This window comes from Syzygium oleosum, unplaced genomic scaffold (genome assembly GCF_021117445.2).
Source record: "Syzygium oleosum isolate NSW1041296 unplaced genomic scaffold, Sole_v2.1 Sole_v2.50, whole genome shotgun sequence".
In the NCBI taxonomy this organism is placed as follows: domain Eukaryota; kingdom Viridiplantae; phylum Streptophyta; class Magnoliopsida; order Myrtales; family Myrtaceae; genus Syzygium; species Syzygium oleosum.
In genome coordinates, this window is record NW_026607534.1 from 696,874 (window position 1) to 718,369 (window position 21,496).

General features: G+C 39.3%; 1 long non-coding RNA gene across 1 annotated transcript; it reads left to right on the forward strand.

Annotated features, from left to right (window-relative positions):
- The first annotated feature begins 20,034 nt into the window (after positions 1 to 20,034).
- LOC115692363 (uncharacterized) lies at positions 20,035 to 21,130 on the forward strand. Its single transcript, XR_004007108.2, has 2 exons — positions 20,035 to 20,226; positions 20,973 to 21,130. It is a non-coding gene; the product is annotated as an uncharacterized LOC115692363 (long non-coding RNA).
- Positions 21,131 to 21,496: the final 366 nt, after the last annotated feature.

Below are 21,496 nucleotides of genomic sequence, written 5' to 3' on the forward strand. Positions count from 1 at the left end.
ATCGCTCTATAACTGTAATCAGAAACTCAACAACTTCGAATCCAAACAATGGTAAAGAGCTCAAACCTTAGCCATCACCAAATATTCGTAAACTCCATAACCAATGCCAAACATTGGCGCAATGAAGAAGCTCACTCGCATCAAAATTAAGCTCTTCACCTGTCGAGCACAACCCCAGACATAGACGATGCCAATCGGCCCCACGGACTTTGGATCCATATGGAACTTCCCCTAGTTCCCCTTTTGTCGCGATAGATGAAGTGTTGGGACAATACAATCCTCGATCAACATATTCGAAACGCATTCGAACTACGCGGAAAACGTACGCAATAAACGTCAACTTGTATCACTGATCGTACATGCAAATTTCATAGTGAATATACTGGGTATTGTTAGAAATAAAATGCCACTTTGCACTTGAGGGTGATCTTCGATTGTCTTTCTTAACCACTTACGTATCGATGGAAAATTATACAAGACGTTCTTTCGAAGAGATGTGCTATTATGCATATGAAAATTCCCAAGGGGGGTCAACTATTTGTAGGAAAAAGCAAACAACCACTTTGTGATTCGTTGGCTGGGTTTGGCCAACTTAGGCAGCCCACCTATTATGCTTTTCATCTCCCACTCGCCCATAATGGGCTAAACACAGCTCTTTTTTTTGCAAAGTTCATATTTACAAATGATTTATACGACCAGCATATTTCAAGAGCTCATTGCTATACAACTGTTTTAAATATATAACAGCTTGAATTGGGCATATTTATCTAGAGTAGAATCGGTATGCAGTTCCCTACTGTTTGATCATTACCATCGAACAATTCAATGTCCAACCGTAAGAGATCGAACTCGGCTCCATCAAGTGCTATTCTCTTCATCGGTGCATTCATCAACCAAAGCCCCTCGATACGGGGCCAATGGGTTAATTCTACTGGGTATCTATCACTCTTTTCAATAAAATACAGAAAAAAATAGACATCAGAAGAAATATCATAGCACCTTAACATCACAATATCAATTCCTTGCATTAATAAAGCCATTTGATTCAAAAGTGAATTTTTGAGTTGTCATTGTTCTTTCAAATGTTGCCGGTATTTTATACTAGCATGTACTAATTTTATTGAATGGCATGATATTATAGATGTATGGAAGATTTAGTCAGCACCACACGCTCATACTTATCACAAGAGTTATGAATAAATTTGAAGTGGCTAGGATAAGGGAAGTAAAGGTGAAGGCTTGACGGCCCTGGTCGGCCAAAACGAGAGAGTCATGGTCCTCACCTAGGCCCTCAACAATATTTTTGGTAGTGTAAACACACAAAAATAGGGGAATTCCAACATTTCAAGCGCCTAACTCAATTACTTCTCGACTTTGCATATCAACCGCTAGAGCAAGGGAATTACTTCAAAACTCCACAAAATGAAGTTAAAAAAAAGTAAAAAAATGAAATGGTAAAGTCAGCCTTCTCGCTCTATAACCGTAATCAGAAACTCGACAACTTCGAATCCAAACAACGCTAGAGAGCTCAAACCTTAGCTATCGCCAAATATTCGTAAACTCCACAACCAACGCCAAATATTGGCGCATTGAAGAAGCTCACCCGCATCGAAATTAAGCTCTTCTCCAGTCGAGCATAGCCCTATATAGAGACGATGCCTATTAGCCCCACGGACTCCGGATCCATACGGAACTTCCCCTAGTTCCCTTTCTTGTCGCGATAGCCGAAGTATTGGGAAAATTCAATCCTTGATCAACATATTCGAAACGCATTTGAACTACGAGGAAAACGTACGCAATAAACGTCACTTTGTATCACTGATCGTACATGCAAAGTACATGATGAATATACTGGGTATTGACACAAATTTAACGCCACTTTACGCTTGAGAGTGATCTTCGATTGTCTTTCGTAACCACTTGCGTTTCGATGGAAAATTTTAAAAGACGTTCTTTCGAAGAGGTGTGCTATTATACATATGAAAAATCTCAAGGGGGGCCAACTATTTGTAGGCAAAAGCAAATAACCACCTTGTGGGCCTTGTGGTTCGTTGGTCGGGTTTGGCCAACTTAGGCAGCCCACCCATTATGCTTTTCATCTCCCACTCGCCCATAAATGGGCTAAACACAACTCTTTTTTTTGCAAAGTTCATATTTACAAATAATCTGTATGACCAACATATTTCGAGAGCTCGTTGCTAAACAACTGTTAGAAATATATAATAGCTTAAATTGGGCATATTTATTCAGAGTAGAATCGATATGCAGTTCCCTCCCGTTTGATCATTACCATCGAACAATTCAATGTCCAAACGTAAGAAATCGTATTCGGTTCCATCAAGTGCTATTCTCTTTATCGGTGCATTAATCAACCAAAGCCCCTCGATGCCTGGCCGGTGTGTTGATGCTACTGGGTATCTACCACTCTTTTCAATAGGATACAGAAAAAAATAGACGTCAGAATAAATATTATAGCACCTTAACATCACCATATCAACTAGTGTTTTATACTAGCACGTACTAATTTTATTGAATGGCATGATATTATAGATATACGGAAGATTCAGTCAGCACCACACGCTCATACTTAGGGCAAGAGTTCTAAATTAATTTGAAGTGACTAGGATAAGGGAAGTAAGGGCGACGGCTTGGGGGCCCTCGTCGGCCAAAGTAAGAGAGTCACGGTCCTCGTTTAGGCCCTCAACGATATTTCTGATAGTGTAACCACACAAGAACAGGAGAATTCCAACCTTTCAAATGCCTAACTTAATTACTTCTCGACTTTGCACACCAACCGCTAGAGCAGGGGAATTACTTCAAAACTACATAAAACGAAATTAAAAAAAAGAAAAAAGAACTGGTAAAGTCTACCTTATCGCTCTATAACTGTAATGAGAAACTCGACTACTTCGAATCCAAGCAATGCTAGAGAGCTCATAATTAGCCATCGCTAATTATTCGTAAACTCCACAACCAACGCCAAACATTAGCGCATTGAAGAAACTCACCCGCATCAAAATTAAGCTCTTCTCCAGTCGAGAACAGCCCCAGAAGGAGACGATGCCAATCGGCCCCGCAGACTCCAGATCAATATGGAACTTCCCCTAGTTCCCATTCTTGTCGCGATAGATGAAATGTTGGGAAAATTCAATCCTCGATCAACATATCCGAAACGCAATCGAACTACACGGAAAACGTAAACAGTAAACGTTAACTTGTATCATTGATCGTACAGGCAAATTACATAACGAATAAACCGGGTATTGCCATAAGTTAAACGCCACTTTGCGCATGAGGATGATCGTCGATTATCTTTTGTAACCACTTGCGTTTCGATGGAAAATTATAATAGACGTTCTTTCGAAGAGGTGTGCTATTATGCAAATGAAAAATCCCAAGGGGGGTCAACTATTTGTAGGGAAAAGCAAATAACCACCTTGTGGGTCTTGTGGTTCGTTAGCTATGTTTGGCCAACTTAGGTAGCCCATCCATTATACTTTTCATCTCCTACTCGCCCATAATGGGCTAAACACAACTCTCTTTTTTGCAAAGTTTATATTTACAAATAATCTGTATGAGAGCTCGTTACTAAACAACTGTTAGAAATATATAATAGCTTAAATTGGGCATATTTATTCAGAGTAGAATTTATATGCAGTTCCCTACCATCTGATCATTACCATCGAACAGTTCATTGTCCAAACGTAAGAGATCGTATTTGGTTTCATCAAGTGTTATTCTCTTCATCGGTGCATTCATTAACTAAAGCCCCTTGATGCGTGGCTAATGGGTTGATGCTACTGGGTATCCACCGCTCTTTTTAATAGGATACAGGAAAAAAATAGACATCAGAATAAATATCATAGTACCTTAACATCACAATATCAACTCCTTGCATTAATGTAGCCATTTGATACAAAAGCGAATTTTTGAGTTGTCCTTGTTCTTTCAAATTTTGCCGGTATTTTATACTAGCATGTACTAATTTTATTTAATGGCATGATATTATAGATGTACGAAAGATTTAGTCTGCACCACACGCTCATACTTGGGGCAAGAGTTATGAATAAATTTAAAGTGACTAGGATAAGGGAAGTAAAGGCGAAGGCTTGGCGGCTCTCGTCAGCCAAAGCGAGGGAGTCACGGTCCTCGCTTAGGCCCTCAACAATATTTCTGATAATGTAACCACACAAGAATAGGGGAATTCCAACATTTCAAACACCTAACTGAATTATTTCTCGACTTTGCACACCAAGCGCTAGAGCGGGGGAATTACTTCAAAACTCCACAAAATGAAGTTAAAAAAAGAAAAAGAAAAAGGAACTGGTAAAGTCAGCCTTATCGCTCTATGACTGTAATCAGAAACACGACATTTTCGAATCCAAGCAACGCTAGAGAGCTCAAATCTTAGCCATCGCCAAATATTCGTAAATTCCACAATCAACGCCAAACATTAGCGCATTGAAGAAGCTCACCCGCATCAAAATTAAGCTATTCTCTAGTCGAGCGTAGCCCTAGTTGGAGACGATGCCAATTGGTTCCACGGACTCCGAATCCATATAGAACTTCCCTTAGTTCCCCTTCTTGTCGCGATAGACGAAGTGTTGGGAAAATTTAATCCTCGATCAACATATTCGAAATGCATTCGAATTACACAGAAAACGTACGCACTAAACGTCAACTTGTATCACTGATCGTACCTCCAAATTACATAACGAATATACCGGGTACTACCTCAAATTAAACGCCACTTTGTGCCGAAGGGTGATCTTCGATTGTCTTTTGTAACCACTTGCGTTTCGATGGAAAATTATAAAAGACGTTCTTTCTAAGAGGTGTGCTATTATGCGGATGAAAAATCCCAAAAGGGGCCAACTATTTGTAGAAAAAAGTAGATAACCACCTTGTGGGCCTTGTGGTTTGTTGGCCGGGTATGGCCAATTTAGGCAACCCACCCATTATGCTTTTCATCTTCCACTCTCCCATAATGAGCTAAACAGAACTCATTTTTTTTTCAAAGTTCATATTTATAAATAATCTGTATAACCAACATATTTCAAGAGCTCGTTGCTAAACAATTGTTAGAAATATATAATAGCTTAAATTGGGCATATTTATCCAGAATAGAATCGGTATGCAGTTCCCTTCCATTTGATCATTACCATTGAACAATTCAATGTCCAAACGTAAGAGATGTATTCGGTTCTATCAAGTGTTATTCTCTTAATCGGTGTATTCATCAACCAAAGCCCCTCGATGCGTGGCCGGTGTGTTGATGCTACTTGGTATCCACCACTCTTTTCAATAGGATACAAAAAAAAATAGAATTAAGAATAAATATCATAGCACCTTAACATTACCATATCGACTCCTTGCATTAATGAAGCCATTTGATAAAAAAGCGAATTTTTGAGTTGTCATTGTTCTTTCAAATTTTGCCGGTGTTTTATACTAGCATGTACTAATTTTATTGAATGGCATGATATTATAGATATACGGAAGATTTAGTCAGCACCACACGCTCATACTTGGGGCAAGAGTTATGAATAAATTTGAAGTGATTAGGATAAAGGAAGTAAAGGCGAAGGCTTAGGGGCCTTCGTCGGCCAAAGCGAGGGAGTCACGGTCCTCGCCTAGGCCCTCAACGATATTTCTGATAGTATAACTACACAAAAACAGGGAAATTCCAACCTTTCAAACGCCTAACTCAATTACTTCTCGACTTTGCATACCAACCGCTAGAGCAGCGGAATTACTCTATAAAACTAAGTTAAAAAAAAAAGAAAAATGAAATGATAAAGTCAGCCTTCTCACTCTATAACTGTAATCAGAAACTCAACAACTTCGAATCCAAACAACGCTAGAGAGCTCAAACCTTAGCCATTGCCAAATATTCGTAAACTCCACAACCAACGCCAAATATTGGTGCATTGAAGAAGCTTAATCGCATCGAAATTAAGTTCTTCTCCAGTTCAGCACAGCCCCAGACGGAGACAATGTCTATCAACCCCACGGACTCCGAATCCATATGGAACTTCCCTTAGTTTCCTTTCTTGTCACGATAGACAAAGTATTGGGAAAATTCAATCCTCGATCAACATATTCGAAACGCATTCAAACTACGCGGAAAACGTATGCAATAAACGTCACTTTGTATCATTGATCGTATATGCAAAGTACATAACGAATATACCGAGTATTGCCACAAATTAAACGGCACTTTGCGCTTGAGGGTGATCTTCGATTGTCTTTCGTAACCACTTCCATTTCGATGGAAAATTATAAAAGACGTTCTTTCTAAGAGGTGTGCTATTATGCAGATGAAAAATCCCAAGAGGAGCCAACTATTTGTAGGAAAAAGCAAATAACCACCTTGTGGGCCATGTGGTTCGTTGGCCGGGTATGGCCAACTTAGGCAGCCCATCCATTATGCTTTTCATCTCCCACTCGCCCATAATGGGCTAAACACAACTCTTTTTTTTGCAAAGTTCATATTTACAAATAATCTGTATGACCAACATATTTCGAGAGCTCGTTGCTAAACAACTGTTAGAAATATATAATAGCTTAAATTGGGCATATTTATCAAGAATAGAATCGATATGCAGTTCCCCCCATTTGATCATTACCATCGAACAATTCAATGTCCAAAAGTAAGAGATCGTATTCGGTTCCATCAAGTGATATTCTCTTCATCGGTGCATTCATCAACCAAAGCCTCTCGATGCGTGGTCGGTGTGTTGATGCTACTGGATATCCACCACTCTTTTCAATAGGATATAGAAAAAAATAGACATTAGAATAAATATCATAGCACCTTAACATCACCATATCAACTCCTTGCATTAATGAAGCCATTTGACAAAAAAACGAATTTTTGAGTTGTCGTTGTTCTTTCAAATTTTGCCGGTGCTTTATACTAGCATGTACTAATTTTATTGAATGGCATGATATTATAGATGTACGGAAGATTTAGTCAGCACCATACGCTCATACTTGGGGCAAGAGTTATGAATAAATTTGAAGTGATTAGGATAAGAGAAGTAAAGGCGAAGGCTTGGGAGCCCTCGTCGGCCAAAGTGACGGTGTCACAGTCCTTGCCTAAGCCCTCAACGATATTTCTGATAGTGTAACCACACAAGAACCGGGGAATTCCAACCTTTTAAACGCCTAACTCAATTACTTCTCGACTTTGCACACCAACCGCTAGAGCAGGGGAATTACTTCAAAACTATATAAAACGAAATTAAAAAAAAAAAGAACGAACTGGTAAAGTCTGCCTTATCGCTCTATAACTGCAATGAGAAACTCGACCACTTCAAATCCAAGCAATGCTAGAGAGCTCAAACATTAGCCATCGCCAATTATTCGTTAACTTCACAACCAACGCCAAACATTAGCGCATTGAAGAAGCTCACCCGCATCAAAATTAAGCTCTTCTACAGTCGAGAACAGCCCCAGACGGAGACGATGCCAATCGGCCCCACGGACTCCGGATCAATATGGAACTTCCCCTAGGTCCCATTCTTGTCGCGATAGACGAAGTGTTGGGAAAATTCAATTCTCGATCAACATATTCGAAACGCATTCGAACTACATGGAAAACGTACGCAATAAACGTGAACTTGTATCACTGATCGTATAGGCAAATTACATAACGAATATATCGGGTATTGCCACAAGTTAAACGCTACTTTGTGCATGAGGTTGATCTTCGATTATCTTTCGTAACCACTTGCGTTTTGATGGAAAATTATAAAAGATGTTATTTCGAAGAGGTGTGCTATTATGCATATGAAAATCCCAAGGGCGGTCAACTATTTGTAGGGAAAAACAAGTAACCAACTTGTGGGTCTTGTGGTTCGTTGGCCGAGTTTGGCCAACTTAGGTAGCCCACCTATTAGGCTTTTCATCTCTTACTCGCCCATAATGGGCTAAACACAAATCACTTTTTTGCAAAGTTCATATTTACAAATAGTCCGTACGACCAACATATTTCAAGAGCTCATTACTAAACTGTTAGAAATATATAATAGCTTAAATTGGGCATATTTATCCAGAGTAGAATCTGTATGCAGTCCCTACCGTTTGATCATTACCATCAAACAATTCAATGTTCAAACGTAAGAGATCGTATTCGGTTTCATCAAGTGCTATTCTCTTCATCGGTGCATTCATCAACCAAAGCCCCTTAATGCGTGGCCGGTGGGTTGATGCTACTGGGTATCCACCACTCTTTTCAATAGGATACAGAACAAAATAGACATCAGAATTAATATCATAGCACACTAACATCATAATATCAACTCCTTGCATTAATGAAGCCATTTGATACAAAAGCGAATTTTTGAGTTGTCATTGTTCTTTCAAATTTTGCCGGTGTTTTGTACTAGCATGTTCTAATTTTATTTAATGGCATGATATTATGGATGTACGAAAGATTTAGTTTGCAACACACGCTCATACTTGGGGCAAGAGTTATGAATAAATTTAAAGTGACTATGATAAGGGAAGTAAAGGTGAAGGTTTAGCGGCCCTCATTGGCCAAAGCGAGGGAGTCACGGTCCTTGCCTAGGCCCTCAATGATATTTTAAATAGCGTAACCGCACAAGAACTAGGGAATTCCAACATTTCAAATGCCTAACTCAATTACTTCTCGACTTTGCACACCAAGCGCTAGAGTAGGGGAATTACTTCAAAACTCCACAAAATGAAGTTAAAAAAAGAAAGAAAAAGGAACCAGTAAAGTTAGCCTTATCGCTCTATAAATGTAATCAGAAACACGGCAATTTCAAATCCAAGCAACGCTTGAGAGCTTAAACCTTAGTTATCGCCAAATATTCGTAAACTCCACAACCAACGCCAAACATTGGCGCATTGAAGAAGCTCACCCGCATTAAAATTAAGCCATTCTCTAGTCGAGCACAGCCCCATATGGAGACGATGCCAATCGGCCCCACGGACTCCGAATCCATATGGAACTTCCCCTAGTTCCCCTTCTTGTTGCTATAGACGAAGTGTTGGGAAAATTTAATCCTCGATCAACATATTCGAAATGTATTCGAACTACACAGAAAACGTACGTACAAAATGTCAACTTGTATCACTGATCGTACCTGCAAATTACATAACGAATATACCAGGTATTGCCATAAATTAAACGCCACTTTGCACTTGAGGTTGATCTTCGATGGTCTTTCGTAACCACTTGTGTTTCGATGAAAGATTATAAAAGACGTTCTTTCGAAGAGGTGTGCTAATATGCATATGAAAAATCCCGAGGAGGGTCAACTAGTTGTAGGAAAAAGCAAATAACCACCTTGTAGGCCTTGTGGTTCGTTGGCCGGGTTTGGCCAACTTAGGCAGTCCACCCATTATGCTTTTTATCTCACACTCGCCCATAATGGACTAAACACAACTCTCTTTTTTGCAAAGTTCATATTTACAAATAATCTATACAACCAGCATATTTCGAGAGCTCGTTGCTATACAACTGTTAGAAATATATAATAGCTTAAATTGGGCATATTTATCCAGAGTAGAATAGATATGCAGTTCCCTACCGTTTGATCATTGCCATCGCACAATTCAATGTCCAAACGTAAGAAATCGTACTTGGTTCCGTCAAGTGCTATTCTCTTCATCGGTGCATTCATCAACCAAAGCCCCTCGATGCGTGGCCGGTGGGTTGATGCTATTGGATATCCACCACTCTTTTCAACAGGATACAGAAAAAAAAATAGACATCAGAATATATATCATAGCACCTTAACATTACAATATCAACTCCTTAAATTAATGAAGCCATGTGATACAAAAGCGAATTTTTGAGTTGTCATAGTTCTTTCAAATTTTGCTGGTGTTTTATACTAGCATGTACTAATTTTGTTGAACGGCGTGATATTATAGATGTACAGAAGATTTGGTCAGCATCACACTCTCATACTTAGGGCAAGAGTTATGAATAAATTTGAAGTGAGTTGGATAAGGGAAGTAAAGGCGAAGGCTTGGCGGCCCTAGTCGGCCAAAGCGAGGGATTCACGGTCCTCGCCTAGGCCCTCAACGATTTTTCTTTTAGTATAACCACACAAGAACAGAGGAATTCCAACATTTCAAATGCCTAACTCAATTATTTCTCGACTTTGCACACTAAGCACAAGAGCAGGGGAATCACTTCAAAACTCCACAAAACGAAGTTAAAAAAAAAAAAGAAAAAGAAACTAGTAAAGTCAGCCTTATCGCTCTATAACTGTATAAAAAACTCGACCACTTTGAATCCAAGCAATGCTAGAGAGCTCAAATTTTGGCCATTGCCAAATATTTGTAAACTCCACAACCAATGCCAAACATTAGCGCATTGAAGAAGCTCACCGGCATCAAAATTAAGCTCTTCTCTAGTCGAGCACAGCCCCAGACGGAGGCAATGCCAATCGGCCCCATGGACTCCGGATCCATATGAAACTTCCCCTAGTTCCCCTTCTTGTCACGATAGACAAAGTGTTGGGAAAATTCAATCCTTAATCAATATATTCGACACGCATTCAAACTACGCAGAAAATGTACGCAATAAACGTCAACTTATATCACTGATCGTACATGCAAACTACATAGCGAATATGCCGGGTATTGCCACAAATTAAATGGCACTTTGCGCTTGAGGGTGATCTTCGATTGTCTTTCGTAACCACTTACATTTCGATGGAAATTTATAAAGGTCGTTCTTTCGAAAAGGTGAGCTATTATTCATATGAAAAATCCCAAGGGGGCCAACTATTTGTAGAAAAAGGCATATAACCACATTCGGCCACACGCTGATACTTGGGGCAAGAGTTATAATAAATTTAAAGAGACTAGGATAAGGAAAGCAAAGGCGAGGGCTTGGCGGCCCTCTTCGGCCAAAGCAAGGCAGTCACGATCCTCACCTTGGCCCTCAACAGTATTTCTGATAGTATAACCACACAAGAATAGAGGAATTCCAACATTTCAAATGACTAACTCATTTACTTCCCAACTTTGCACACCAAGCGCTAGAGCAGGGGAATTACTTCAAAACTCCAAAGAATGAAATTAAAAAAAAAAGAGGTACCGGTAAAGTCAGCTGCATCGCTCTCTAACTACAATCAGAAACTCGACAACTTCGAATCCTAACAACGCTAGAGAGGTCAAACCTTAGCCATCGCCAAATATTTGTAAAGTCCACAACCAACGCCAAACATTAGCGCATTGAAGAAGCTCACCCGCATCAAAATTAAGCTCTTCTCCAGTCGAGCACAGCCCCATACGGAGACAATACCAATCGGCCCCACGGACTCCGGATCCAAAGGGAACTTCCCCTAGTTCCCCTTCTTATCGCGATAGACAAAGTGTTGGGAAAATTCAATCCTCGATCAATATATTCGAAACGCATTCGAACTACGCGGAAAACGTACGCAATAAACGTCAACTTGTATCATTGATCGTACATGCAAATTACATAACGAATATGCCGGGTATTGCCGCAAATTAAACGGCACTTTGTGCTTGAGGGTGATCTTCGATTGTCTTTCGTAATCACTTGCATTTCGATGGAAATTTACAAAGGTCGTTCTTTCGAAAAGGTGAGCTATTATTTATATGAAAAATCCCAAGGGGGCCAACTATTTGTAGAAAAAGGCAAATAACCACATTCGGCCACACGCTGATACTTGGGGCAAGAGTTATAATAAATTTAAAGAGACTAGGAAAATGGAAGCAAAGGCGAGGGCTTGGCGGCCCTCTTTGGCCAAAGCAAGGCAGTCACGATCCTCGCCTTGGCCCTCAACAATATTTCTGATAGTGTAACCACACAAGAACATGGGAATTCCAACATTTCAAACGACTAACTCAATTACTTCCCAACTTTGCACACCAAGTGCTAGAGCAAGGGAATTACTTCAAAACTCCAAAGAATGAAGTTAAAAAAAAAAACAAAGAAGTACAAGTAAAGTCAGCTGCATCGCTCTCTAACTACAATCAGAAACTCGACAACTTCGAATCCTAACAACACTAGAGAGCTCAAACCTTAGCCATCGCCAAATATTTGTAAAGTCCACAACCAACGCCAAACATTGGCGCATTGAAGAAGCTCACCCACATCAAAATTAAGCTCTTCTCCAATCGAGCAAAGCCCAAGACGGAGACGACGCCAATCGGCCCTGTCAACCGCCGCAACACCGCCATGGACTCTTGATCCATCTGGAACTTCCTCTTCTTGTCGCGGTAGATGAAATATTGGAAAAATTCAATCATCGATCAACATATTCGAAATGCATTCGAACTACGTGGAAAACGCACGCAATAATTTTCAACTTACATCACCGATCGCACAGGCAAATCACATAATGAACATACCCGGTATTGCCACAGATTAAATGCCACTTTGCTCTTGAGAGTGATCTTCGGTTGTCTGTCATACCGTCTGCGTTTCAAAGGAAAATAAAAAAAGATGTTCTTTCGAAGAGGTGTGTTATTATGCATATGAAAAATTATGTTGGTTTTCCAAGGGGGTCAACTATTTATTGTAAAAAGCAAATAACCACCTTATGGGCCTTGTAGTTCGTTGGCCGGGTTTGGTCCATCCTGGGCGGGCCACCCATTATGCTTTGCATCTCTTACTCGCCCACGATGGGCTAATCACAACTCTGTTTTTTGCAAAGTTCATAATGACAAATAATCTGTGCGATCAGCATATTTCGATGGTTCATTGCTATACATATGTTAGGAATATATAATAGCTAAAATTAGGAATATTTATCCAGAGTAGAATCAGTATGCAGTTTTCTAGATTAATTAGTCATGTTTGTATCTCTCTTCATCTCTTTTAGTATCATGTATATTGTATTCACAATTATGATTTACTCAAAATCATAATTGATCGACCTATGAATACAAAAATAGAATGTGACATTATAAATAAATTGATCTTCCTCTTTCCTTAAATCTCTCCATTTCAGTCCAGCTCACTTTTCTAGAAATACCTCGTTAGACTAAATTATCATATTCATCGGCAACATCCTGAGATAGCAAACATTGAATAGAAATTTTGAGAATAAGTAAGAGTCGTGAAGGCACTTAATTGAGGAACTATTTTCCTCAAGAGTCTCACACGGCTTAAAAAGTTGAGATCATAATTTTTGCCAACTCTTATCAGTCGTCCCATGCATACGTAATATGAAATACGTATTACGGTATTCTCTCCTTTTCTATAGAGCGTATGTCTTTACTCTCAATACCGTACAGATGACAGTTCAGACATACCTAATTTCTACTTGAGTTCACAAATCTACTCTATTCATAAGCATCTATCCGAACTTGTTGACACTTAATTTTTAGCCGATACGTCATTAAAAGCAGAAAACTCGATATTAGGGTTTCCGATCGCAATGGAATCCATTTCTTGAACAAAAAGTGTCATTTTTTAATTATGATTGTTGGCTTAGCTTCTGTAGACAGTTTACCATTCATTTCATACAAAAACCCAAAAGTCAAACGGTTGACTTTCGAGTTGACTTTTTGGTCAACTCTTTGATCAAAAGTCAATCCCGGGTTAAATTGGGGCTTTTCACATAAAAAGATTCCTTTCAAGTTTAATCTCACTTTAGAAGTAGAAATTTTAGAAAAATTCAAAGATTTGATCATAAAATCAAATTCATAGTGAAAAGTCAATTAGAGTTTGACTTTTGGTCAAACCTTTGACCAAAAAATTGGAAAATACAAAAATCCCAAAATCATCTTATTTTACATTCAATTTGACTTTGGCATTTGAAATTTTGCAAAATTTGATTAAAAACCTATTTTTTTCCCAATTTGCGAAAATAGATTCGAAATCGGCCAAAAACAAAATTACTTTCATTTTGTTCATATTTTAGCTTAGTTCCTTGTACGACATTTGATCCAGAGGTCATCATAAGATCGCTCGTGCGATCAATTTTGTGAATCGGCACTTTGAAATGAAAACTCCCAATTTTAGCCCTAATTAGGGGTTTGAATCAATTCTTCACGATTTGCGAATGGCTGGCCTTCTTTTACTCGTTTTTGTGAGATAAACATGAATCCGGGGTCAATTTTGCGAAATTCACTTGAGAACTCTCCAATTTTACACATTTAGCTCACTTGAATTTGGGGATTAGGGGTTATTGATGCACAATTGATGAAATTCAAGTTGACCCATTCAGGACTAAGGTTTAATTTGATGAATTGAGGTTCAATTTCAACATTGGCCTTCAATTTAATTTTGACATGATGGTCACGCATCCATTTCAATGTCGATTTGAATGCAATAGGTCACTATAAGTATGGGCAATTGGTTCAATAAGCATTTCGTAAGTCTAATTGAACTCAATTTCGATTAATTTGCAAATTTTGGCGAGAAATTGCATGAAATTGTCCAATTTAGCTTAGGAAAAATCCAATTTGGTGCACCTATGGCATGGATCCAATATTTTTCATGACCAATTAGGTAATTAAACCCATAAAAGTTGTAGGTTTGGTTTAATTGGCCCAATTGGATCAAAATTAGACCGTTTCTCTTCAAATTGGATTATTTTTTCGTCAAAATTGACGAATCTTTTCTTTCAATTTACTTCTTCAAGGACTAAATTGCATAAATTTGGAACAATTGAGACTCAACCACCCAAGACGAAAACTGAACCAGTCAAACCAGTCAAAACCGGTCCAATCGATCATCGGCGTAGGAGGCCGATTCGGCCCTCCTCCGGCTGGTTCCTAGTTGTCGGCGATCGGCGACCCGTCCTTTGAGTAATTCCCCCGTGCCCTCCAATTTTTAGATTTTGCAAAAAGTCCCCAGATTTTGTGAAATTACAAAAATGCCCATAATTAGGTCCTTAATTACAAAATTAATCAAGATCGTTGATGAGATTAAATCATGGCCATTCAAATTAGCACATGTTAAATGACGTCTCTGCCTAACCTCCAACTAAAGGATAAACACAAATCTCGACCGTCGGATCAAACCGACGGCTGAGATTGAATCTTGATGAGAGTATATAACCCATTTTCCCTCCAAAACTCAAAGGGGAGGCCATTTTTACAACAAAATTTCTCTCTCCAATCTACATTTTCTCTGTCTTTACTCTCTTTTTCCCGCTCTCTCTTTCACGTTCTCTCTCCCCCCTCTAAAACCGCTCACATGGTTTTCTCAAGAACCGCCGATTCACCCTCATCGGCAACACCACTAGCGCCGCCACCCCCTCCGACGTCCGCCTCCATTCCCTCAAAGTCCTGCTGGTTGAAGCATCGCCGAAGCTGCCTTCGATTGCTCCATCTCTCCCTCTCTTCCCACGACGGTTTGAACTGGTCCGAATCAGACTGGTTCTATTCAGCAGGCTGATCGGCGCCTCGCTGATGCTGATCCGATCCCTTCAGGCGTCTCTTGAAGTCCTTGGAGCCTCCTCAACAACCCTTGAGAGGTTTTTGCTGTTGATTTGTTGAGATAATCACAGATCGAAGCTCGGTTTAACCGAAATCGCGCAAAAGGTAGGAATTTATGCTCGAATCCAATGAAGCGAGGCTACGATAGGTAGCCGAGGCTAGGATTCACCCAAGGGCTTTCTATGGACTCTGTATTGATGATTTATGGCTGCTGATTACATGTTTGATGATTTGATGATGATTTTCTTCGAGGGTCATATTAGTTATACTGAATTTTTTTTTTTCAATCGAATACTAGAAATTACTGTTTGAGAAGGCTGGGTGACTAGCCATTTTGGCTATGGCATCAGGTTAGGGTCGGATGGGCAGGGGAAGGGGAGGGGCCCAGTCCCAACATACCTAAAAATTCGAAAACATTGGTATCAAATTTTCTAAATATATCTATGTTTTGACATTATTTTGAGTTATGAATAAAATGCTATATAAATAATTTAGTTATACATTTTTTACTAATTATTTGACAATTTTAACTTACAAAATATCATCACTGGGCAAATGTAGGTTTTATATCCATAATATTATAAAAGAACAGCCGTGACTGGAGCACGATCGAATTGACAATCTATTTGAGCTCTATTTCCAAATAGAGAATGTTTAACACTTGTGCGACCTTTGAATAATGAAATTGATCTCCAGCGGCTCGATCAAATATCAATGGATAAATTGAGGCTTGAGTTTAGATCTCGGTTGGAGGCCTTTTTGGTTTTGAGAGAACAAGGCCCAAGCAAGTTGGGGCCACTGTCTAGACTGGCCTTGTTCTAGTAGGTATTACAAAGTCTTACTTGGAGGCCTTGAATAATGTGCCGTGCCTACAATGTCATCGTCATGGCAGAGTGTTGAGAAGCCTGAGTGTCATAGAGCTTATGATTCAACTACTGAATGTCTACTTTTGACCAATCTAAGCCACCGGAGGAAGCTAGTATGAGGGAGGCTCATGAGGAAGTAGTACAAAAATCATTTGCTGTATTTAACATGAGTGATGTTAGTGCTAGTTCAGCAGAAAAGAAACATGAGGAGCTTCTTCATTTAATTGATCAGGTCGAGTTTGAGAGTAGTTTCCTTCATGCTGAAATGTTGGGCTATTGAAGACCAGTCGGAGTTGCCTAATAAGCAACTAGAAGCCAATGAGAATTACAATTCTCATTGTATGCAATAAACAACATTAACAAGCTTTCTGATGATTATTCAAGCCGTACAACTAAAATTACAGAAGAGAGATCTTCTAGCTTGCTGAAAATATTAGAATCTACAAAGCAAGAATTTCTAGACTAGAAAAGAAAATGCAAGCAAGTTTGTCCAAACAGAAAGATGAGATGGCAAATCATAGGGCACTTAGACCCTTGAATCACCTTTCTCTACAATGTGTTTGGAGAGAGAAGCTTTCAAGAATACTTGTATTTTGCTTAATTCTTGGATTGCCCAAATGAGGAATGGGCACCCCTATTTATATTTGAGCCCCTCTCTTTAGAACCGTTGATTCCCTCTTACATGGTGTTATCTTATGTGCCTACAGAATGCATGAACCCAGATGCTCCGAAAACTTGACATATGTAGTAATCACACAAACAAAGCCTACGCCAACAAAAACATAGGCTTTGCATAACTGCAAGTATAGCAATTAAACAATCGTGCAATCTAAATTCAATGGTGTGCACTAAAACAATTAATCATGGGAAATTCTTTCAGTTTAGATTGCACGATCATTCTGCTCTTTCAATTAGATAATGCCAATCCTCAGTCGCCGTGTCTATCTTTCAATTTAATTCAATCACGTAGCAATCGGTTCAAAGTTCGATCTGAATATAAGTAGCCCTTTCAAGCTCACTGAACCTATATTAGGCAAGTCTCTGTATAGTAAGACCATCCAAGGCTGTATTGAAAGCTTCATTAGATTGATGGGGAAATTGACTGGGATTATCTGAACAAAAAACAAAAAAACTAACTGGGATTAGACTTTCAACAATTACGAAACTCATGAGATTGGAGGAAGGTCCTTTCAATTTCCTAAGTACAAAGCAAAACCAAAAAAGAAATAATGCAAAAGAGCCAGTACTACATGACTTTGATAGATCATTATTGACATTTGATTTTTAGCCGACAGATCATATAAAGGTAAAAAAAAAGTCATTTTAGTGTTTTTCAAGTTAATGTTAGTCTCATAGTGTGTTGCTTAAACCAAGACATTGATTTTATCAATAATCCAATGAAGTCTTTAGAGTTCACTTTTTGATCAACAACTAAAGTCAAATCGTGTCAATTTTTCAAAAAAATAAAAAGATTAAAAATCATCAAATCAACTCATTTTTACCTTAATTTGACTTTGAACTGATCAATTTTGCGAAAATTGATCAAAAGTTGACTTTTCCCCAAATTGGGAATTTCGAATTTCAATCGACAAAAAATCTAAATTCATTCATTTCTAGTCATTTTTTAGAAAATAAATTCCTTGACAATATTTAATCAAAAGGTTGTTCCGCATTCCATTGCCAAGCCAATTTTGAGATTCAATGCTAGCGGTGAATTTCCTCAATTTTGGCCCTAATTAGAGGTTCCAATTGATTCTTCATGAATTGTGCACTTTAGCCAAAATTGAGTCTAATTCATTAGAGGCAACTCAATTCCACTGCCAATTTTAACATAATCACAACAATTGGACTCAATTTGATCAATTAGTGATTGACAAGACGGGTTTATCCAATTGACATAATTCACTTTGACCCATGACAATATGAGGTTTAATTTGATTAATTGAGGTTCAATTTGATAATTAAACCTCAATTACATTCTATGGTCTAACTCATGTCATCATGTAAAAACCAATTAAGAGAATTGAGGTGCCACAAGTCTATTCAATTAAACCAATCCCATACGATTTGAGACAATTTGACTCAATCGAAATCAAAATTTTAGTAATTGAGCACAAAAGCCTTATCAATTGAACCAAATCTTAATTTGCATGAATTGAATCAATTGGGATGAAATTGGCATTACCCGTAGTGCAATCGAGGCGAAGTAATTCAATTGAGATATCAATAGTTAATTTGATTAAATTGAGCCAGTTCAATTTGAACCGTTGACAAATTTGATCTAATTCACTTAGCCAAAGCCTAATAAAATTTGCAATTTGATCCAATTAGTCATACAAGTCAAGCCATCAAATGAAAATGGACTAAATTGCTCAAAAATTGAAGCAAATTCGAACCGGTTCATTCCATTCAAACCCGAGTCAACCCGGTCCAATCGAGTCAACCCGATTTGACCAACATTGACCAACACATTTTTTCCAGCCAAGTTTGACCGGCCGACCCGCCGCCTCCCCAAGTTTCAAAAAATCACAAAAATGCCATTGCTTAATCATTAAGTAAGTTGTCATGAATCCAAGTGAAGGGCAAATCTTGGCCATCCATTACCCACTTGATCTTGACCATCCATCTTGACATGTCACCAATCCAAGTGACTTGAATTCGACCAATGAGAAGAAGCGTTAGTCATTAAGGAAGCATTTTGAGCCGCCAAAATTCAAAGTTGCTAGAGAATATACGGTTTGTCCCTCCAAAATCCAAAAGGGGGATTCATAGTTTCAGAAAAAATTTCTAATTTCTCTCTCTCTCTCTCTCTCTCTCTCTCTCTCAATCGAGGGTTGTTCTTCACATCGGCCCCGTATCTTGGCTAGTTTTTGGCCCCTCACCAGCGTTGCCTTCCCGGCCTCACCTTGCGATGCTACTCCCCGTATGCCCTTCCAAACATGTTCATCAAGTTCATCGCCGGCTTGATGTAGCTTGACCCCGACCACCAACAGCCTCGCCATCGTCGTTGCTGTTGCCAACAGCCATACAAACAAGCTCCTCGGTCCCTTCATCAATATCGCTAGGGACTGATGGCGAATGTTAGCATGCCCCTCAGCAACGGCGCCTGTGTCGCTGGCCTAGGTAGGGAAGCAGTCGGTGTGCTCAATCTAGGGCTCGGATCAACCTCCATCTGACGATGAAGGTGCTGGAGTTGCTGTCGAGGGGGGGGGGGCGGACGAGGTCGAAAGCATCAATGGCGAGGTCAGTGGTGAAAGAGAGGCCCTTCATAGGAGGAGATATGCAGAAAATGGAGGCCCGGAGAAGATAAAGAAAGAAAGAAAACAAAACAAAAAGAAAATTATAAAAAAGAAGAAAAAAAAAGAACATAAAAGAAAATTTGTCCCTAGTTTAGTTACCAAAACTGACTGGTGAAGATCTGGCTGGCCTGCAAGTTCGGACTCTTATTTAAGACTAAGTGGCCACTTTGGCCCTTTGGGCCTTTTTTTTTAATAGAAAATGAGCAAATTTCTGGTATGTATTTGAAATTTTCCCCTAAAGGTGTTTCCACGCAAAAGAAAGAAGAAAAAAAAGTAAAAGCAGCCCTACTGGACACGTGGCAATGAACTAATGGAGTGGACCATGGGGCCTTCGTTGCAGTCCAAACTACCTAATATTGTCTCCCCCCGCGCTCTCTCCGCCTCTCTCTCAAACCAACCCACAGTTCTTTATGTTTATATGCACCGGCAGCTGAGTCTTGCCGCCTTCATTTTCAGCAAGTCATAGTTTTTCAGGAGAAACAAAACGGACAGATGGAGAGAGAGAGAGCCAAGAAGAAGATGGGTTGCGAACAAGCTCTCTGCTTCCCGGCAACGATGGCAAATCCATGTCTTCGAGTGATCCCTCGGTCATGCCTCTCGTCGTTTTTAGCACGCTCGTTGCCGTTTGAGGGTCTTTTGTCTCTGGGTGCACTGTGAGAATCATTGCATCAACTTTTTCGTTAATTGCGTGCATGTAGTTTGATCACTAAGAAGCCATAGCTCTGTTTTCTGTTGAGCACTCTTGCTTCCTCTTTTTTCTGTTCTCTTTTGGCATTCCCGTCACAGGTTCTTCAAATTCGAGGGAATGTTTCGTTAGAAAAAGAAATAGGACGGAACCAATTGCTCGTCCAATGTTTGTCCTTAGCAACTTTCATTCTGATTCAAAAAATGGTTCTTTTTGGTTGTGGCATTCGTATGATGTTGCAACGAGCAAGAGCTATGTCTGCAATTCTTGTTGAATATCTGATTGTTTTCGGTTGTTGGGTGGGACGTGTGGGGAGCGAAAGGTAATAATGTTGCAGAAGCACCTTTGCGTGGCAAGTTGTGGATCACATGGTTTAATAGACTAAAGTTATTATGCTGCCCTGGATTTTTCAAGATTATGAATGTCATAATTCGGACAACATTAAATGACTCAAGATGCTTCTTTAGGATCAATTAAGTGTGTTATGGAAACTCAATTTGGCAACGAGACATGAAATTATTAGATTTCACTATTTGGGATTGCATTTTTCAGAACAGATACTTCTGAAAAACCAATTTCAGGGTACTTAACCTTTTTTTTTTCTCTGTAATCTGATATCCTAGACAGCTGCTCTATTTAGGCTATAGTTTCTTATAAGGTTACACTCTTCCGAGTAGAAGTTACCATAATTAGTGGCGTATTTCTATAATTTAGTTTGGTTATTCATCGCCTGCCGAGGCGGGCATAATGGAGGATCTGGGGCTCTCTACAACGACGGTTAGTCCTATCATGCATACATTGTTACATGTCCTCAATGCATTGCTAGAAAGTATAATAAATTGCTGTCAGTTTCAATCAATTCTTTATTTAGTGAGATTCTGTGTTGAACCTCTTTTAAGAATATGTCTCAAGTTTGAGCTTTTGGACGAAACCCAACCCGAATTGGAGGACGTAGAGCGTTAGTAGTAATATGAACAATTTCCGCAATGTGGCATTCGTTAGAAGAAGTCATCCAAGTGGGTCATAATTTCTTGGGTTGACCAACTCTGTTAACAAAGAAAAGGAAAATTCCCTCGTGAAGGCCACGCGAGATCCATGTCCATCCTTTGAATGATGTTTCACTATTGAGGGATTCCTCTGTCTCCTCCTCAGAACATGTCTGCCTCTTTATCCCAAAAAAGTAAGCTTTGCTCATCTCTTTTGTTTTCCTTGAAGCCACAAGTTGGACTTCTAGACTT